The 20,885-nt window shown below is 56.7% G+C and overlaps 1 protein-coding gene and 1 long non-coding RNA gene across 14 annotated transcripts in view; one reads left to right on the forward strand and one right to left on the reverse strand.

The window, feature by feature from the left end:
* Positions 1-20,885, forward strand: part of LOC105493668 (nuclear receptor corepressor 2) — a 240,074-nt gene that overhangs the window by 42,419 nt on the left and 176,770 nt on the right. The window contains exon 1 of one of the 13 annotated variants that reach the window (XM_011761587.3): positions 6,683-7,064. The exons of 11 other annotated variants lie outside the window; for them this stretch is intronic. The gene's annotated coding sequence lies outside the window, so the exon portion shown is untranslated. One more of the 13 variants, XM_011761560.3, reaches the window with a different exon arrangement.
* LOC105493805 (uncharacterized) lies at positions 11,274-12,095 on the reverse strand. The gene is made up of 3 exons (XR_011608707.1): positions 11,961-12,095; positions 11,741-11,849; positions 11,274-11,411 (listed from the first exon to the last, which is right to left on the reverse strand). It is a non-coding gene; the product is annotated as an uncharacterized lncRNA (long non-coding RNA).

A 20,885-nucleotide genomic window follows, 5' to 3' on the forward strand; every position in this document is an offset into this window, starting at 1 on the left:
AACAAACAGGATTTTGCAAGGCAAGAAAATGCTGCCTGTGAAATAATACAGGGTAGGGAGGTAGGGGTGACTTCAGTTTCGGGGAACTCGTTTTAGGTGAGAATTCCAGGGTAGCTTCTGAGGAGGTGACATCTGAGCTGGGCCCTGGACAATAAAGAGGCACCCGCTATGTGAAAGGAAGGGGGTGAGGGAACAGCAGGCGCAAAGGCCCTCCGGCCACCATGTTTCGGGCATGCTGATTGGGGCTCTGTGCCTCAGTTTCCCACTCTAACGGCTGGAGCAGAGCAGGGGGTCCCCAGGAGGGCTTCCCTGGATCTGAGACTGTTCTGCAGACCTCCGGGGGTGGGCTGTTTTTCACATTTAAGGCAGAAGTCAAGTTTAATGACTTTTGCCTTTCCCTTTTGTTCTTTTGCTCCACAGTTAATTTACATGTATTTACATGGTTTTAATTTACATGTATTGGGCACGTGGCATGTTCCGGACTCACGTGGGTCACTGGGATGAGAACGGTTTAGAAGTTGGACATTGCCTGTGCCTTTGAGTTTAGTATCCAGAGGGAGAGTGTCAGTTAAACAAGCAAGTGCTATCGCGGGTGGTAAGGGTTGTGAGGACGAGGTTCAGGCATTCACCTGGGTGAAGCAAGAGCTGAATTAGTCTTCCATCAGGCCAGGTGTCCAGGGGCGAGTCATTCAAGGGGAGACATGGGGGTGATTAATTAGGAGCAGTTAGTTAGGGCTCCTGAGTTGTGGCAGAGACACACTCCAGTCCAGTTAGGCCATGATGGGGAGTTGATGGGTCCTCAGAGTGGCCAGGGTAGGACATGTTCAGGCATGGCTGGATCCAGGTGTTCAGACAATGCCTCTGGGAGCTGGCTTTGCCTCAGCTGTGCCACCTTCCATGCGGGCCTTGTTCTCAGACAGTATCATGCCACCAGCCCAGCCCCGCCAGCCAAAGAGAAGGAGAGTCACCTGGCATCCCAGGAGGGATACTCCTTTCTCTTGTTTGAGTGAGGTCTTCAACATTTGTTCCACTGTTTACAACAGCAAGAGGAGGTGGCCAAAGTAGGGATAAGGGGATGTCCCAAACTCAGACACAGGGAGGAAAGGAGTGAGTCAGTGCAGGTCAAAAGGGAGAGGTGGGGATTGTGGCTAACTGGCATGCTAGATATTTTGATGGATTTCCAAGAGAAGCTGGAAATCTGGATTTTATAAAGAATGGCCCAGTTTTTAAAAATCATTGTATCGGCCAGAACAAGTTTTCTTCATGGCCACAACTGGCTGTCACCATTTTATAGCCTCTTCTTAGCAGTGACTTGTAAAGTATTTTGTCCCCACTGTGATCTGGGTAGAATGTCCCATGGGCTGTCCCGGAAGGTCCCAAGTCTTGAGAAGTCATGTCTGACACCATCGGAGATGCCATTTCTGAAAGTCAAGGCCCACGGCCACAGCAGTTCTCAGAGAACAATACCATGTCTCCAGTGGGGCCTGACATTCTTGGAGACAGTATAGTCTAGTGGTTAGTGTCATAGACTGAGGTTTCACACTCCCTGGGTTCAAATACCGACATTGCCACTTCCTAGCCCCGTTCCCTTGGGCAAGTCACTTCACTGCTCTCTGCCTCAGTTTCCCAGTATGTATTAATGGAATGGGTATAACAGCACCCCATAGGATTGTTGTAAGGCAAGCTCGTCCAACCTGCGGCTCAGGACGGTTTTAAATGCAGCCCAACACAAATTTGTAAACTTTCTTAAAGCATGAGATTGTTTTTTGATTTTTTTTAAGTTCATCAGCTATCATTAATGTTAGTGTTATGTGTGATCCAAGACAGTTCTTTTAGTGTGGCCCATTGAAGCCAAAAGACTGGACACCCCAGTTGTAAGGCACAGTGGAGGCCCCGTGAAGCCCACTGACCCTGGCACATTGAGAGCTTGAGTGATGCCAGCCGGTGTGATGTGTCCTTCCCAGATTGGGTCCCTGGGATCCAGCGGCTGGCCTGGAGCATTCCTGGGCACTCCTCTTTCCTGTGCCGCTGCCTCTGCTGCCGGGGTGTGGGTTCCCAGGAGCCCCTGAACAGGCAGCCACCTGCCCCCTGCCCTCTGCCCCCAGCCGTCCTTGCCAGTTGCCGGGTGCCCGTGGTATCTATCCTGGCGTGCCGGATGGTGTTGCAGTTGGAAGTGAGTCTTGAGTGAGCAATTAACTCTGCCAGCTGCCAGCTCACAGCTGCTGTGGGTGGGGGCGGCCCCTTTCAAAAATAAAAACAACATGCAGAAAAACAGCCCTGGAGTCCCGTTGGCTTCCCTTAGCCAGCGTGGTCAGGGCTTCATTTTGATGCTTTTGTGGAGAAGAATCCCGGGCCTGGATGGGGAAATAGGATGCATTTTGGTCTGGGGAGTGTCTTTATTTGGGGGCAGAGGTGATGGCCTGTGTCTGGCCTCGCCATCCACGAGGCAGGCCCCTTTCCTCAAGCCGCCCACAAGTGGCTGGCTCGTGGATGCCTGCCACAGGGAAGGGGATTTGGGTTCCTCAGGGTTAGTTTTTAGCAGGCTCAGGCGGGGAGAGGGTGGCTGTGGGACCTCTCAGGTCTGTTTCCAGCTCTGTGGGCTGTATGGGGGCCCTGGGGCCATCCTGGAGATCCCCAGAGCTCTCCTCGGCAGCTTCCAGCCAGTTTTCTGGAACTAGCGGGAAAGCAGAGGGGCACCAAAGGTGTTTCTGGGCATGCGATTGCTGCCACTTTGAGGTCGTGGCTTTGGTAGTGGGTTGAGTTGTGGCCCATGAAACGTAGGTCCACTTGGAAACCGTGAATATGACCTTGGCCTTATTTGGACCACAGGTCTTCGCAGATGTAACTAAGGTAAGGGTCTGGAGATGAGGTCATCCTGGAATAGGATGGGCCCTCAATCCAATGACAAGTGTTCTAAGAGAAGACACACAGCGGAGAAGGCCACGTGAAGACGGAAGGAACACCAGGGGCCACTGGGAACTGGAAGACACAGAGAAGGCTCCCCCTGCAGAGTCTTTGGAGGGCGTGTGGCCCTGGTGACACCTTGAGCTTGGACTTCTGGCCTCCAGAACTGTGAGAGGATAGGTCACTGGTTTCAGCCACCCAATTTGTAATAATTTTTTATAGCAGCCACAGGAAACGAATGCAGTTGTGAATTTTATTTTAGTCACTCATATATTTAAAAATTAAAATGTAAAATGTGACTTTGTCTTGTTCACTACCATATTTCCAGTGCTCAGCACATACAGTAGGGGCTCAGCAGATGCTTCTAGAATGCCTGATAGCTCCAGGCCTGGGTGAGGAACTCCTACCAGCTGGGAGTTGGATGCGGCTTTCAGGAAGTCGGTAAACTGGGCTGGAGTGGCGTGCATTCAACAACACCATCTTTTAATTTATTTATTTGTTTGAGACGGAGCCTCGCTCTGTCACCCAGGCTGGAGTGCAGTGGCATGATCTTGGCTCACTGCAGCCTCTGCCTCCCGATTCAAGCGATTCTCTTACCTCAGCCTCCTGAGTAGCTGGGATTAGGGGCGTGCGCCACCACGCCTGACTGAATTTTGTATTTTTAGTAGAGAAGGGCTTTTGCCGTGTTAGCCAGGCTGGTCTTGAGCTTCTGGCCTCAAGCGATCCACTGCACCCGGCCTATTTATTTTTAATTGAGGTGAACTTCACATCACATATAATTTGCCATTTTAATGTGAACAGTTCATGAGTTTTTAGCGCAATCACAGTGTTGTACACCCACCCCCTCTATCTAGAAAATGTCCTCATCACCCCAAAAGGAAGTCCGTACCGGTGGGGTCACTCCACGTTGCCGCCTCCCCGCAGCCCCTGGCAGCCACCAGTCTGCCTTCTGCCTCTGTGGACTTACCTATTTTGGGTATTTCTCATGGACGGAATCATACACTGTGGGTTTTGGCTTCTTTCATTCCGCACAATGTGTTTGAGGTTGATCCGTGTTGAATGGTGTCAGTCCTTCATTCCTTTATATGGCGGAATTCCATTGTGTGGCATACATCAATAGAACCATTTGATATCTAGGTGGCTTTTCAGATGAGGAAACTGAGGCTGCCCAGGTCACGGAGCCCTGGTGCCCGGGATTGAGGAGGTGCAGATAGGCAGACGTGTCTGGCTCACGATGCTCTCTCTTTCTCCTGCCCCCACCCTGCTCCACTCGTATCTCTGTGCCTGGCCAGGAAGCAGCAGTGCGTGGGGAGGAAGCGAGTGGGGGGTCTCTTCCAGCTGGAGCTGGATGCTGAACTGTAGCTGCGGCTGTGGGTCTGAATCTGGCCCTCAGAGTTCTGGCCCCCACTTCCCCCCTGCGCCCTGCACATGTAGTTCCTGTTGACCTGGGTCCCGAGAGAGGCAGCAGGCAGGAGCTCCCCCATTCGCCAGCCGAGCCTTCTGATGCCTCAAGAGGCTGGGGGCCTTGCGTGGGGCCACTCAGCTTAAGGGCCCCCTGCCCCTTTCCAGACCCCCTTTGGCCCACCGCCCCGGCCCCTGTGGCCCGCGGTGAATCATATTCTGGGGGGTCTTCACTGGTCTTTCCCACGGTCAAAGCTCTGCTCAGCAGACGGGCTCCAGGAAGTGGCCTGTCAGCAGATTTTGGCCAGGGGATGCTTTTCAAAGTATGGAGGGGTGGTCGCCGTTGGAGGCTTGCGTGATAGGGAGTTCTCCTGCTGAGCAACCAAACGCTGGCTTATTCTGAATACGAGCTTGGTTTTGGCCACAGGCTCTGTCTGGGGGTTGCTGCCTGTGGCTGTTTCTGGTGTTTGATGATTTGTGGTCTTCATTAAGTCACTCAACAAACGACTTGCTGCCCAGCATCTGGCGGGGAAGACACGGGAAGCAGAACGAGTGGCCCTGAAGAGACACGGCCCAGTGTCAAACCTGCCCATAGCACACAGTCGCTCTGAGGGGGTGGGAGGAGTTACTGCAGATTCCAGGGCCAGCCTTTGGCAAAGGTCTGGATGCAGGTCTGTGTCCAAAACAAACAAAAACGAACAAAAGGAGGTGGTGAGGCCTGACTCGGCTGCTCTCAGGCACCGCTTCCTGGTGGTGTTTGCATGGGGCCAGTTTGGCCGCTCCTGGGTTTCATGGTTCCGCCTGGTCTCGGCGATGGTCTGGGTGGGAAGACGGTGCTGGATCTTTGGGTTACAAATATGCCCATGCCTTCCTGTGCCTCAGTTTCCCTACCTATAAAAGAAGGCTTAAGAGTAGCAGAATCCCACCTTTGGCTTTGGGGCAGGTCTCTGGAAAACCCCCAGGGCGTTTCCTGGGGAAGTCTGGAGGGCCAGCTGTTCACAGGAGACATCTGGCTTCCAGGGGCCTCCGCAGCCACCACACTCATCCCCTCGTGGCCAGTCTGGGCCCCCCGTCGGTCCAGTGGCCACGGGCCCGTGTCACAGGCAAATCTGGTGCTAAAACACTTCTGTGACTCCTTGTGGCTGAATTACCATGTGGATGACGGAGACAAGCCAGGCTTGCCCAGTTCAAGTCCCAGCTCAGCTACTAGCTGTTGACCTTGGGCAAGTCCCTTACCTTCTCTGGGCCTGCCTCCTGCTCCGTCTGTGTATGGCGGCTCAGGGGCATAGCTGCCTTTGCTGCGGTGGTGTGAGGCCAGCTGGTGAACCAGGGGACCCGCTTAGCACAGTGCTGGGCACACAGTCAAAGCTGCTGGGCTCTGTGTGCGTGGCCACTGTTATTGTTATTAATATTATTACTCTCAAGATGCTCCTGAGAGTACAAAGGATGACAGTGTTATTGTTGGAGTCGAAGGCCAGGCCCAGAGTCCATCTGACCACTTCCGCTCCACTCCTATTAGCTCCCTGACCTCATCGTCATACTCTCCCCGCCTCGCCCCTGCACCCTGGCCATGCCAGCCTCTTCTCTGCTTTGACAACACACCGCGCATGGTCCAGCCTCCAGACTTTCACATCTGCCATGCTCCTGCCAGGGGTGCCTTCCCCGTGTCTGCACCCCGGGACCCTTGTCATCATTTGGGCTGCTGTCCAGGGACACATTCTTAGGCCCAACTCTTGGCTGCTAGGGGCAGGGAAGTGAATCTGGAGACCCTCGTGGAGCCTCCTCTGCCTCCTGGGAGCTCCAGCAGCTTCCCCTGGCACCTCGTCTCTGCTTTCCAGAGCGCTTGGAGAAGCAGAGCTCAGCCTGCCCCTTCTACGGATGGAAAGTTGACACCCAGAGAAGCTCAGACTTGTCTCTGAGTCACACAGCTAATTGCAGCCAAGGTTCAGACTCCTGGCTGACTACCAAGCCATCGTTGTTGGCCTGTGTGTGTGTGTATTATTTGGCCATGTCTTCTTTTCTAGGCCTGTCACCGAGATGACCCTAGATCAGAATGCCAGTGTGAGGGGGTCAAGCTTTCTTTTCCTAGGATTAAAAGAAGGACAGAAATATTTGCAAGGGAGAGCCTGCCCCTCTGGCCATCTGGCCCTCAGGACGGAGGACGGGGGAGGGATGGGCCGAGGCCTGGGTTCCGAGCCGGTTCCGAGCCGGTCCCGAGCCAGGCCTCAGCCAGGGCGCCAGAGCCGCGAGCAGGGTGGAGGTGCAGGTGCGGCCCGAGGCTGGACAGTCCAGGCTGGGAGGAAGCGGGTTAAAGGGGGAGAAGCGGGGCTGGAGCTCGCTTTCGCCTGCCAGCGAGCGAAGAGTGAAGAGGTTTTTCTAGCCGAGCTATAAAAAGGCCTCACAGTGTTTCAGCTCCCGAGTGTCGGCTGGAAGCCCGCCAGGGTTACCATGGCAATGAGGAATTATTACTTACTGCCAAGGCTGGGAGAAAAAGCTCGTACTTTTGGCTTCCAAACAAGAGGAGTGGACTTATGTAATTCTCTGTGTTTATAGGCCCGGAGTGGCAGAGGCGAGAACGGACCGCTGGAGGCCCGACGTCTCGTTCGCGTCCCAGCCGTGGGGTCAGGCGGCCCCGCTCTTGTCGCTGGTGGTCCTTGGCCTGCCCGGGTTTGGGGGGCATCGGGCTGGAAGCCTGGGGGGCCTGGCCTGGCCCCGCAGGGCCTCCCGGGCCGGGATGGGAGCTGTAGTCTCGCGGGAAGGTGAGGCCGCCCTCTGGGGCCGCCCCTCTGCGGGTGTCATCCTGGGGGAAGGATGGGTCTGATGTTGGCTGCGGTGTGCCTCCTGGAAGCCGGCAGCACAGCCTGTGTGTGTGGACTCCGCTGGCCCGCTGGCTGGCACTTTTTCTTTTTCTTTTTCTTTTTTTTTTCTTGTGGGAGAGTTACTTCAAGTTGTGTTTGGAGCTGACGTGAGCGAGGTTGGTCATGTGCTCGGGTAAGAGAAGTCGCCAGGCTTGGTGTGCGCAGGGGAGGCACAGTGTGGCCGGGTCACTCTGGCCGGGGGAGGTGGGCACAGACTGGGGTGGAGGGCTGTGGCCTGCAGGCTCTGTGCAGGGGGCGCTAGTTGGGGGCCAAGGAATTCATCTGGAAGGAGCTCCAGTTCTGTCGCTGGAGGTGGTGGCCAGGGCTGGGGGCCGAGTGGCTGCAGGTCAGCCAGCGGGGGCGGCCGGACCCTCCCCTGGCAGCACAGTGTTGTCAGCCCTGAGCTCAGCGGGATGGTGGGCAGGGCTGTCTTATCGGACAAAGTTGCTGCAGGCACAGAAAAGAGCGCTCCGAGGCGCTGGCCTGGCCGGCCGGGGAGAGGCTTCTTGGCCAGCCCGCGTGGGAGGGGACCTGGGGGGGCACCAGGCTCCTCTCCCGGAGCCTCGGTGCACATCCGGCGTCCCTGCCGGGGAGCATGGCGAGCCTTGGGGACTCAGGGGGCTTCTGTTCCGGAGTTGACTTCAGGAGGGTGTGTGATGGTGGGTGCTCCCGAGGCTCTGCCCTGGGGCGCCGGGGTGGGCTCAGGCAGGGGAGAGCCAGGTGCAGGCAGCGCTGCAGCCCGGCCCCGGCGCCCGGCTCCCCACCGAGGTGGCGCTTGGCTCGGTGCCCGTGTCTGGTTTGAAATCAGCGCCACCGGCCCAGGCTTGCCCAGGGACTTGGCAGTGAGCAGCCGGGATAAACACTGGAAAGTTGGAAGGGCTTCCCGAGCTCACAAGGAGCCTTTAGTTGCAAGCTGGGGGAATGAGGGAGCGATTTGTCCCGAGGTCTGGGTGCGCTGCGGCCGCAGGGAGGTGGCCGGAATGGCTCCTGGGGACCTCCGAGCCCAGGCTGGGGAGGGGAGAGGGCTGGGCTTCCAGGCAGTGTTGCTCCTTTGCCACAGACCTGGGTTTGAGTCCTGGTTCCGTCCTTTCTGTGCTGTGTGACCTTGGGCATGTCGCCTCCCCTTTGCAGACCTCAATTTCCTCGTCTGTAAAATGGGGCAACAGTGGGGTCTACACAAGCATGAGACTGACGGGAGAAGGAGCTGCAGTTTTGGGGGGAACTCGGTGCAGACTGCCTGGGTTCCTGTCCTGGTTGGATGCTTCCTGGCTGTGTGACCTTGGGCAAGTAACTTACTGTCTCTGAGCCTCAGTTTTCCCATCTGGCAAATGGATGTTGCATCTTTCCCCACCTCATAGGCTGTATGGCTTAAGGGAGTGAATGAAACCTGCCTTCTGGTTCATAATAGGCTCACAGTCGATAATTCACTGGCGCTGAAGTTGTTTTCTCGATGCTAACAATACACGCACCTGGTCTGGGGGCGGGGGCGGCCCTGGGATTTTGGCATCTCAGGGCGATGGTGTTTATGAAGTTGTAGTGGCCGGATTGAGGTTCCAGTGCCAGCTCGACCCCTCAAGGATGGTGTGACCTTGGGCAAGTCCTGGAATCCCACCGAGCCTCAATTTCCTTGTCCCTTACCACAGTGGTAGCACTGCAGCCTGCCAGTATGTCTTGGGAGAGCCCGAGAGAAGCCTGAAGGGGTCCGCGCAGTGCTGGCCTGGGTGGGCCTCCGTAATTGTAACCACAAGGTTGGATTTACGTTCGAGTTCCGTCCAGTTTTCTTTTGTTCTCTACAGAGAGCTCTCCTGTTTTATAGAAACCCGGGCCCAGATAATGGGAGGTAGGCCGGGTGGGTGCTTCCCAGGCTCTGCCTTTGTTTGGGGTCCCCAGGTCTCCCCCCATGCCTGCCTGTTCTGCCCCATCTCCCACTCAGCCTGAGCCCCTCCGTGCCAGCCCTGGGCCAGGCAACCCCCACAGTGGTATGGCCTGGGGCTGGGGCGGGAGGGCTAGTTCTCCTGCGGAAGGTGGCAGCCGTCCTGTGTTTGTAAGTGACACCGGATGCTGGGCCAGTGACTGGCTCAGGGCCTCCGCTCTTGGGCCAGCAGGAGCCAGCGGGAGTTCCCCGGGTGTCCAGGCCCCCCGTGCCAGCTGCCTGTTGTCTCATTGTCGTGGAGCCTCTCCTGGGACCTCAAGAGTGGCCTCTGAAGGGGGGTTGGTCATACGTGTCCCCTTGTCACCCCCAAGGCCTTGGTGTCCACTTGGGTTGGCCACAGAGCTGTGTTGTGGCTGCCCCTGACCTTTGCCAGAGTCCTCAGGGACTCGATTTTCCTACCCAGTGGAGAAGAGTCCTGGGTAAGGAAGGTTCAGAACAGAAGTCAGCACAGGGCCTTTGTGACGAGGCAGCTCGGCATGGACCGGTTGTGATCACTGGAGTCTGCACGTGTGATAAGAACACATAGAACTAAATACATGCACACTCACACTCACATGCACACACACATGCACATACCCGCACGTATACTCACACGCACACTCGCGAACATGCACACCATACACACACAGTCACACGAACATGCGCACGCATACACACACGCTCGCGAACATGCACACGCATACTCACATGCACACTCACAGTCATACGCACACTCACACTCGCACACACACACCCATACTCTCATGCAGACACCCACACAGATACACGCGCACATGCACACGCGCACACACACACAAGTGAGTGCATTGGACACTGCTGCGGATCTGCATATGGCTGGCTGTATCCATGCTGCCTTCCCGGTTATGATACAGATGATGAATTGTCGTTGTCTCAGGATGTTATTCTTGGGGGAGGCTGGGTGAAGGGCACACAGGATCCTGGGATCTTGAGATTTTTTTTTTTTCTTCTTTTTGAAACTGAGTCTCATTCCATCACCCAGTCTGGAGTGCAGTGCAGTGGCGCGATCTCAGCTCACTGCAACCTCTGCCTCCTGGGTTCAAGCGATTCTCCTGTCACAGCCTCCCAAGTTGCTGGGACTATAGGCACATGCGACCAAGCCCAGCTAATATTTGTATTTTTGGTAGAGGACTCCCCCATGAAGCTGGCCTGTAACTGAGCTTGGTCCCTTGGACATCCCAGGGGGTCCAGGCGGGGTTTGCTTTGTGCCTGAGGATCACAGAGGGCTCCAGAGCATCCCAGGCTGGGGGACAGGTGGTGCCTGCAGGGCCTGTGGGGGCCCCAGGACTGAGCTGCTGTAAGGGTGTTCCTGTCATCACAGTGGCGTGGTGGAGGCTTGTGTCCCGTGGGCATCAGTCGTAGCTTAGGGTCTGGAGGGACAGGGGTGGAATAGGGTGTGGGGGCATCTAGCCTCATGAGCCTCTTTGCTGTTCTTTGGGACCCCTGATCATGAGCCTGCCTCAGGACCTTTGCACTGACTATAACCTCTTTTTTTTGAGACAAAGGCTTACTCTTTCCCCCAGGCTGGACTGCAGAGCTGTGGCCACCTTTCTTTCAGGTTCAAGTGATTCTCCTGCCTCAGCCTCCCGAGTAGCTGGGACTACAGGCGTGCACCACCATGCCTGATTTTTATATTTTGAGTAGACACAGGGTTTTGCCATGTTGGCCAGGCTAGTCTTGAACTCCTGACCTCAAGTGATCCACCCACCTCGGCCTCCCAAAGTGCTGGGATTACAGGCCTGCGCCACCACACCCGGCCTGGCTGTAACCTCTTCTGGGAACACCCTTTCCTGAGACCTTCAGCCTCCCTGATTTAGGCCTCTGCTAATGGTGCCTCCTGAGAGAGGCCTGATGTCAGGTTGTGACTCCCTGTGACACCTTCACTGCTCCGTGTAACACCGTCGCCACCGGGTTCTGCTGTCTGCCCGTCACCCCGTCCCCACCTTATTTTAGTCTATTTGGACCGGGTGGCTCACAAGCAAGAGAACTTTACTGCTCACAGTTTTGGAGGCTGGACGCCCGAGACCCAGAGGCTGGCGGATTTGGTGTCACATGGGAGGAGGGCCCGTTCCCTGGTTCATAGGTGGTGGCTTCTCCCAGGCAGAGGGCACGGTGGCTTTCCGGGGGCACCAATGCCACTCATGACAGCTCGTCACCTCCCAGAGGCCCTGTGCTCTGACACTGTCCCATGATGATTAGGTCTCAACATACAGATTTTGGGGGGACATAGACGTTCACACTCCAGCACCCCTCCATCCAGGATTTTGTTCACCTTGGTCACTGCTGTGTCCCCAGCACTGGGTATGTAGCAGGCACTTAGGAGACAGTTGTGCCTGACTCGGTGTCCCCCACGGGGCCTCAGCCTGTCCCCTCCCCATAAATGGGGCCTCTCTGGGGAAGGAGGCCCTGCATTTTGGGGACGATTTGGAAAACCGGGAAAAGTTCTCACGCTTTTTCTCTGACTGCCCCTGGGGTACCCACCAAGCATCCCAAGAGAGCCTGCCCCTCCTAGATACGGCCATGAGAAGGAACCCAGGGGTGCCGTAGGCACGGGGAATGGGGGAGGGGTGCCGACAGCCTCAGCCTTGTGTGCTGAGGACCCAGGCGAGGTGAGCATTCCACATACCTTAGTTCACTGTGTCCTTCCCATAGCCTTGTAAGGTGGGCAGAGTCACCCTCTCCTGATAAGGCACAGAGAGGGTAGGCAGCTTGCTCAAAGACACACAGCTGCAGACCTGCAGTATTACCAAGTGAATGGCATTTCCAAGGCAGTTGCTTCTTTGCTCAGGGTCATGCCTAGCATGCTAAGGGGATCCCCCTCTCTCATCCCCAGAAGTCCCTCATACTATTCCTGTCTTCCGAGGCGGTCCTGTTTTCTGGGCATCTGGCTCAGAACTGGGAGGGTCCCATTTCCCAGGCTGAGAGAATGCCTCATTTAGCCCAGAGCAGAGGCCCAGAGATGCCCACACTTCTGAAGGTTGGGGGGTTGGTTTCCAGTGTGGCTTAGAAGTTAGAGGGCAGGAGGGGCACCCCAGAGTGGAGGAACCGCCCCCTTCCTCCGGAGTCGTTCATTTGCATGACAATGAGCCCTTTGTTCCTGGGGCCAGCCTCCTTCCCAGGGCAGTAACATCATTCCTGGCCTGTGATGTCATAATGGGCCCTTTCTGTGGCTGGGGTCAGAGGCTGGGTGGGCAGCTGTGTGGGTCGGGCCAGGCCTGCTAATAACCAGGGAGGTGGTGATTGCCAGGGACCCATGTGCCAAGCTGTCTCCTTCCAGGGTCTCGTTGAATCCTCCCGAGAGAGCAGCGGGAGGTGGGATTTGCTCCCCTGTTGACACTGGAGCAAGCTGAGGCTCCAGGAAGCCCTCCCTGGCCCCACCGTTTGTCTGGTCCCCCCTGATGAGTTGCTTCAAGCCTCTCATTGGCCTGTGGAGTGGGGGTGACTCACTGCCAGCTTGGCCCTTAGCTGAGAGGCGTGGGCGTGAGAGTCCCTTGTTTCCTGTAAACGGGAGGGAGGCCCATGCCCAGCGGCTACTGTGTTGGGGCCACTCGGAAAGCCAGGTTCAAACCTTGTCCCCACTTTGTCCCCTGGGCATCAGCTGAACTCCCCGTGCCTCCGTTTCCTCCTGTGCTTCATGGGGTTCCGCTGGGGCTTGGACTCAGAGCTAGGCAGGGAGTGAGGTTTCAGGAAAAGGGCAATGTCAGAGAAGGTGGGGGCTGGTGGAGTGGGGTGAGTGGTGATCCCCCCAGAAGTAGGTCCATGTCCTGGTAACCCAGCCCCTGTCAAAGAGAGACTGTATTTGATAAAAGGGTCTGTGCAGATGTGTTCTGAGATGAGCTTATCCTGGGTTACCCAGGTGGGCCCTGAATCCAAAGACCGGTGTCCTTAGAAGAGACAGAAGAGGCGACAGCAAGACTACCGGAGCTACAAGAAGACGAAGGCAGAGATTGGAGGGCTGAAGCCACAAGCCAAGGAATGCCTGGAGCCACCAGCATCTGGAAGAGGCAGGAAGGAGCCTCCCTTTGAGCTTCTGGAGGGAGTGGGGCCCTGCTGACGCCTTGATTTTGGACTTCTGGCCTCCAGAACTGTTAGAAAATAAATTGCTGTTGGTTGATGGCTCACACCTGCAGTCCCAGCACTTTGGGAGGCCAAGGTGGGCGCATCACTTGAGCCCAGGATTTCAAGATCAGCCTGGGCAACATGGCGAGACCCTGTCTACAAAAAAGCGCAAAAATGAGCCGGACATGGTGGCAGCATGGCTGTAGTCCCACGCTGAGGCAGGAGGATCAATTGAGCCTGGGAGGTCAAGGCTACAGCGAGCCATGATTGTGTCACTGCACTCCAGCCTGGACCACAGAGTGAGACCCTGTCAAAAAATAATAAAAAAACAAAAATAAATAAATCAGTGTTGTTTTAAGCCTCCTGGTTTGAGGTCATTTTTATGGCAGCCCTGGGAAGTGAACACAGCTGGCGACGCCAGTCTCTGGAGGTGGGGGACCTGGCCCTGGCGGGGGTTGGTACTGTTCCCCACTCCAAGCCTGAGGGTGCAGGACAAGTTTGGGTGGCCGAGAACCCCTTCGTGCCTGGGAGTGCAGGAAGCCCCATCCAGGGAGTCCGGACTTTCCAGGAAGCAGGCCTTGCTTGAACCTGCCTTTCTTGCCGAGAACCAAATCCACAGGGCCCTAGACCCCACCTGCCACCTGCTGTTCGAAGTCCCCTCAGACAGCCTTGCTAAGGGGACAGGACCCAGAGGCAGGAGGCTCTCAGGTTCTACCCTGGCTTCGCCCCAGGCCCCGGACACTCTTCACACACATCTATTGACTCCTGCAGAACCTGGGTTGCACTCATTCCCCAGCAAGCCCCGGGTTTGCCAGGTGCCCTTGACAAATGGAGAAACTAGGCCCAGAGAGGGCAGGCTACTTGGCGGAGGCCACACAATTCCTTAGTGGCAGTGACGGCCTTATAGTCTCGCCACGGGGGCTGGCACTGGGGCTGGCACTGGGGCTTCCAGGAGTGGGGATCAGAGTTCTTGGCCACATGGAGACCTGGAGTGGAGCCGGCCGGCTGTGTGGACTTAGGGTCAGTTACCTGATATTTGGGACACTTGGCTGCCTTTGATGGACCTGGCCCGGTATAGGTGGCACCCCGAAATCTGGGCTTTAAGCACACCCCGTCTGTGCTCTCGGCCTCAGTCTCTCTGTTTGCAAACTGGTCTTTGCGCTTCAGCGCCACGTCTGTGATTTTGCTCTTAGGATGTTCATGCATTCAGCAAGCATTTATTGAGCGCCTGCCGTGTGCAGTGTGCTGGGACTCTGGGGGACACAAAGGTATGACTCTTGCTTCATGGATCTTGTGTTCGGGGTTGTGGGGGGAGAGGAAGTGAAGCAGCAAGGGTTGGAGTCCAGATTCCGGGTTCTGATGAGGGAGGTCACGGAGCTGAGGCTGTGCGGGAGGTGAGGATGTGGCCTTTCTTCTCCTCTTGGGCCCAGGGTGGACGGTGTGCAGCAGACTTTCAAGTGGACATGGAGATGCCCACAGCCTGTCTGCGCGACCCATGGGCACCTCTGGCTGGCAGGACCTGGCCTGGTCTCGTGAGCAGGGATATGGGACGGGAGGTCTGCAAGGCCTGGCTCCAGCCTGGTGGGAGAGACTACAGTCTCCTCCAGGCTGAGCAAGAGGCGTGGGTATGCCGGTGACAGCGTCCCAGGACACAGTGGGTGAGCCGGACACAGGAGGTGGCTCGCCTGGGTTTGCATCCAACCTGTGCCCTTGCTGGCTGTGTGACCTTGGGCAAGTTGCTCAGCCTCTCTGTGCAACAGTCTCTCCAGCTGTAGAATGGGAATGATAACAGAATCCCTCACAGGGTCGCTGTGATGGAAGGAGCTGGTGCCACCAAGTGCTGTGTTGGGGACTGGCTGCACCAGTGGCTGTGAGGCGTCCCCTCCCGTGGCTGGTCAGGGCGGCAGCCTGGAAGATGGAAGTGGCGTTTGCTCATCTTCCCGCTGACCTGCTTCTGCCTGTGCAAAGAGCCTCAGTCTTCTGCCTGGGAAATGGGAGCTGTAACAAGCACATGGCCCCATGGAGGTCGGGAGGAGAAGTGGAGCTGGGGTGCATCAGTGCCTGTGGGGTGGGGGCTTGGGGTCGCCACCTGCTCCAGTGGGTCGCCACCTGCTCCAGATTGAAGCCTTGGCCGTCCCCGAGGCCTGGAGCAGCCACTTGTTTTACAACCCAGGAAACTGAAGGCCCAGCACAGATGGCCCCAAGACATGCCCATGGGTACAGCCCATGTGGTGGCTCCTGGCTGCAGACAATGCCTCTTTTTTCTGGCCTGGCGGGAGCAGCCCGGGCTTGCTCAACCTGGCCTAGGTTTATCAGCACATTTGGTTCTGCGTGCGGCTAGCAGGCATTCCCTCCGAGAGAGACCGTGATGTTCCTCCGGAAACCGAGGTCCGGAGGCTCAGGTTACTGTGGGGGACGGCCGTCGGGGGGTGCGCCTGCCTCTGAGAAGTGACCCAGATCAGAGCTGGGCTGTGCTGGGCAGCGTTTATCTGCAAAGCTGCCGCTCTTTCACCCGCGAGAGCCACTGACCGCTCAGGAAGGGACTGGGAGCCGCCCACTCTCCCTTCAGGGTGACACAGGACAGCCTCTCCCAGGCTCCTGCCTGGCCCTTGCCCCTACACTGAGTCTGACCCGGGTCTCCCATTCCATTTCTCTGGCCTCCTGTTGGCTGGCTTTGGACCTGTCCTCACCTACATGGATGAGAGACCTAGTGGGTGGAAGAGATCTGATTCCAGGGAGATAGATCCTGTCTGAGAGTCTGTGTTTCAGGAGGGTTGCTATCTTAGGTCTCTTGGTTGCAATGGACAGACTCCCTCTGCCTCCTGCATTTAGCACAAATAGTTCAAGTAACTAAAAACTCAGGGAAGCTTCAGGCACAGTTGGATCCAGGTGCTTCCCACTTTCAGTCCCTGATAGCCTGAGACTAATAATTGCAGTTCAGTAGCCCCAGTGGAAGGACAGCTTCTTGTTCCCAATATTCGAGCAAATACCGTGGGAATGAGTTTTATTGCCTCAGCTTGAGAGTTCAGAGTTAAGCCCCACCCCGTCCCCACCAAAGCCAGTGCCACTTTGGCTGGAGGGCAGGGTCAGCCTCCCTGAGACCCCAGGACTGAGGGTGCAGGGGGGGTGGTTGCCCAGGGAAATTGGGGTGTGGTGCGCACGGAGTGGGGCCGGGTGGGCAGACACTGTGTCTGGCTGCCTGTGTTGGAGATGGGGCCAGGTCAGGGTCCCTGCCTGGCCCAGCCTTTCATGGCCAGTTTGTGTCCCATTGGGGTGGAGGAGGTGGTGCCAATGAGTCACTGGGTAAGTTTCATTCCCGTTATATTTAATAGTTGGGGGCCTCTTGGGTCCCCCCTCCAAGCCGTTGATGGAGCTCTGCCTCCTGTCCCCCCATCTGCCTCCTGTCCCCCCCACCCCACTTCAGCTCCCCAGCCTTCCCTCTCCTCTCTCGTGGCTTCCAGTGACCACGTCATAAGCCACAGGTCACGTCCTGGCAGCCCCTGGGCTGTATTTGGGTGTCAGACTGATTTATTGGGTTGGTTTTATAGTCAGTGTTTTTTTAGAAATATTGGGAGATGTCTCAAAATTGGGCTTCTTGGCTTTGCTGGAAAGATTTGGACGCTGTGGACCCCCTGTGTTCCAGCAGGGTCTGGAACATCAGGAATGTTTGGGGGCCACATTCCTGAGCCTCTGCTCAGCGTTGGCTGGGACTGAGCTGCGGTCACCCCCTTCCTGCGGGCCCCTCCCCTTGGCGCAGTGCCTGCCTGGGCCCCTGTGTTCTGGCAGGGTCTTGGGTATCTACAGCTCTCCTCTTGCTTTTTGTCCCTGCCCTTCTTCGGGTGGATCATCCGATCCCAGGTAGGCGCTTAGCTTCAGCCGTCGCCACTCCTGGGCGCTGAAGCATTTGTTTACTGTCTGAGTTCCTGGCTGCAGGGGCCATAGGACCTTTTGGGTTCTTGATCACTGTCCCGTCATCAGACATTTATTGATCAGCGCCCCTGGGGTAATTGAATGGCCCAGAATGCGTCCACTTCTGAGCATTGGACCGAGCTGATGTAAAGTGGATTCTTCCCGCTTGGCCTGGAGCCCAGGCAGCAGTGGGGTCCTCCCAGCCAGGCCTTTTGTTGTCCAGCCTGGCCACTTGCTGGGGGCTGGGAGGGGTTGGGGAGGCAGGAGGGGGGCCCTTGTTGAGTGGGTGGGCTCCGTCGCTGTAGACGCTGCTGCTGGCGCAGCTATTCTTAGCAGCAGAAACATTTGTCCTCATTCACATGTGGTGGATGCCTCCGGGGATCTGCCCTGAAATACTAGGGGCGACCCCATAAATTCCTCAGAAAGCCATCCTTGAGGGCCTGCGTGCATGGAGGAGAAGCGGGAGGAGGCGTTTCCGGCAGCTGCACAGCTGTGGATGTGTTTGCCAGATGTTGGAGGCAGGGAAGTTGGTGGGAACCTTGGGGAGGCTGCCTTCACACTCGGGGTCTGGGCATGGGCATGAGCGGGTGGGACAGAGACTGCAGACTGACGGGCAGAGAGTGGGGCTCTGGGCCTGGCCTCGAGTTTCGGGGTCCAGGGGCCCCTCTGAAGCAGTCAGCCCTTCCCTGGGCCCGGGCTCTTTTAATTGTCCCTTGAGACCATCTCGGTTGGAGGCAGCTGGTGAGGGGACAGCTCAGCTTACTGGGCACTTCTGAGGGATCAGAGGTGCAAGTCACCGCCCAGCAGGCCCAGCCATGCCCTATGGCCGTCATGGGGTCCTGAGGTGAGGTGGGCTAGAGACAAGGCCTGGACGCATGCTGCACTTGGCTCTGAGGGCCTACTGAGTGCCGGGGCCGCTGGCAACACTTTGCCTTTCATGCGGGCAGCCTGAACCTTTGGGGCCACCACAGAACAACACAAGCACAGCTGAGAGCTCTTCACTAGCAATCAGGGAGGCCTCCCTGGAGGAGGTTTTGTTTTAATTTTAAATTGTGGTAGATACATATAACGTGAAATTTACTTTCAGCCAGTGTTAAGTAGATAATTCAGTAGTGTTAAGAATATTGATATTGTATAGCAACCCATCTCCAGCACTTTTCATTTGGCACAACCGAATCGCTCTGTTAAACAGTAACTCCCCCTTCCTCGCTTTCCCCAGCCCCTGGCCCCAACCATTTTCCTTTTTGTCTCTATGAATTCAGTGACTCTAGCCACTTCCTACAAGTGGCATCACACAGTGTTTATCCTTCTGTGGCTGGCTTCTGTCACTCAGCATAACGTTGGGAGCTGTGTTTCGGGTAGTCTGGGGTTGTTGGTTCATTCCTGGCCACGCAGCAAAACGGACGAAGACCCAGGACCCCAACCCCGCCCCCATCCTTTAGAAACCCCAGGTCCGGCCACCTCTCCAGGTGCTGACCAGGAGCCCAGCCCCAGCTCAGCCATCCAGCTCCCTGAGCCCCACTCCAGCATGGCCTCCCTCCCTCCCACAGCCACAGCCCCAGGGGCGCGGGGTTAAGTGGTTTGCCCAGGTTACACAGCTGGTGCCAGCACCTCCCTCCCCACCGCCCAGACACCAGCGTCCTCTCTGCCTCCTCGCTTCCCTCTGCAGAGAAGATTGCTGTCGGGAAGGCCAGATGGAGGAGCTGGGTCTAATGGAAAACACGTCCCTCCTGGGGCGCCCGGAACTTAATGAGGAAGAGGCGGCAGAACCAGGCGTAATGTTTGTGAAATACCCAGGCTGGGAGGGCTGCTCCCTGTCAGGGCTTCTCGGGTGGAGTCCCAGGAACCTGGAGTGCAGGGAGGGTTTGTCGTGCTGTGGTTTATCTGCCTCTCTTCCTTTTAAAATTAAATGGAAACAAACAAAAAAAAGGAGTGGAGGAGGAAGTGATTTTGAGCAGACCTCGTTGTGGCGGGGGAGCAGGGCCGAGCTGGCTGCCGTCCAGCGGACAGGAACGCTCCAATTAAATTGGAAACAGTAACGGGCTCGGAGGCTCCGACCAAGGCCACTTCCCTTCTGTTCACTGAGGGCCGGCGCCTGGGCTGGCAGGGCCATGGGGGAGGACCAGGCTTTGGGCACACGTATCCTGCCTGTGACCTTAGGCAAGTCAGTTTTCTGATCTGTTCAGTGGGGCGAGTTGTGTTTGATGAGGGGAACCGGAGCGTCTGCTGCCTCTGGTCTTCACCTGAGATAAATGTGGCCTGGAGTGGAGGTGGGGCCTGCTGTGCCGGGGTGAAGGGGTGCAGGAATGGGGGAGGCTGGGGGGCCTGAAGCAGAGCGTGGGGAATGATAGAGGCTTTCCCAGTGGCTGAGGAACCTCCAGGGGAGGGGAGAGACGCGGCAGGTGCCGGGGGTGGGTTTTGCACCTGGCCTGTTTGCCCCTGGAAGCAGGAGCAGGATGTGGCACTGGGGAGACAGGAGTTACGGGCTGGGGCATTGGAGCTCACTTGAGAATCACAGACTCCTCCCAGACTCAGTTTTCCTGTCGACAAGGCAAGGATAGCCATGGTGACTGGCTTGGTTAACATCATCGCCATCACCTCCCTCCTTCCCCCAAGTGGCCGGCGTAGCAGACCGCAGTAACAGCCATGTTCTCCTTCTGGGGGCTCTTCTGTGGGCCAAGAACTGCACCGAGATTCTCGTAGCTCTTTTGTCCAGTGAATCTTTCCAAGCGAAGCTCAGAGAGGTCAGGACCTCACCCAAGGTCACACAGCTTCGGAAGTGGCGGAGTTAGGATTTGGAATTGATCAGCATGCGGAAGCCCTTTGGAATGGCAGTGTCTCCACAAGAGGTGGCTTGGTTGAGAGAGCACTGGCTCATTTCAGTGACTGAGGGGCCGTGACTCAGCCCACAGCCTCCATGACTCCTGCTCCTACAGGTGCGGCTAAAACTGCCGAGGAGGAAACCTGCCTGGTGCCGGGGACAGGGGACCGGGTCCATGGGAGCGGCAGGGGGATCGGGCCATGACACCAGGGGGGCCCCCTTGGGGTTGGGAGAAGGTTCCAAGGAGGTGACAGTGGAGGTGGGAGCTGAAGGCTCAGGAGAAGACAGACTGAACCTGCCCTGTTGAGTCCCACCAGCCAGGCAGGGCATATAAACAAAGGTAGCTGACTAGGAGGGGATGTGGCGAATAGGGAAAGACGAGCCCATCTGGTGTAGATAGCCTCTGCCCACTTCCAGCCGGCCATGGCTGGAACCTCAGTTTCCCCTGTCAAACGATTTTGTGGTAAAATACATACAAAAGATACCATTTCAGCTATACTAAAGTGAACAATTAGTTGGCATTTAGGACATTCACAAGGTTGTGCAATCACCACCTCTGTCTAATTCCAAAACACTTTCATCCTCCCAGAAGGAAACCCCATACCCGTTAAACCGTCACTCCCCCGTCCTCCCTCCCCACAACCCCTGGCGGCCACGGGCCTTCCTTCTGTCCTGGGAATCTGCCCCTCCTGTGAAATAAATGGAATCATGCAGTACGTGGCTGTTTCGACTGGCTTCTTTGCCTTTGTGCCGTGTCTTCAGGGCTCACCTGTGTTGTCGCTGAGTCAGCGCTTACCTTTGCCTGGCTGAATCAGAGTCCATTGACGGACAGCCTGCGTTTGTTTAATCTGTTTGTCAGTAGGTGGACATTTGGGTTGTTTCTGCTCGTTGGCTGATGTAAATAGTGCTGCTGTGGGCATTCTAATCCTTTCTGTTTGTTTTGTCACCAGTTTTCAGTTCCTTGGGGGTGTGTAGCTAGGAG

The sequence above is a fragment of the Macaca nemestrina genome, chromosome 10, assembly GCF_043159975.1.
Source record: "Macaca nemestrina isolate mMacNem1 chromosome 10, mMacNem.hap1, whole genome shotgun sequence".
NCBI lineage: Eukaryota > Metazoa > Chordata > Mammalia > Primates > Cercopithecidae > Macaca > Macaca nemestrina.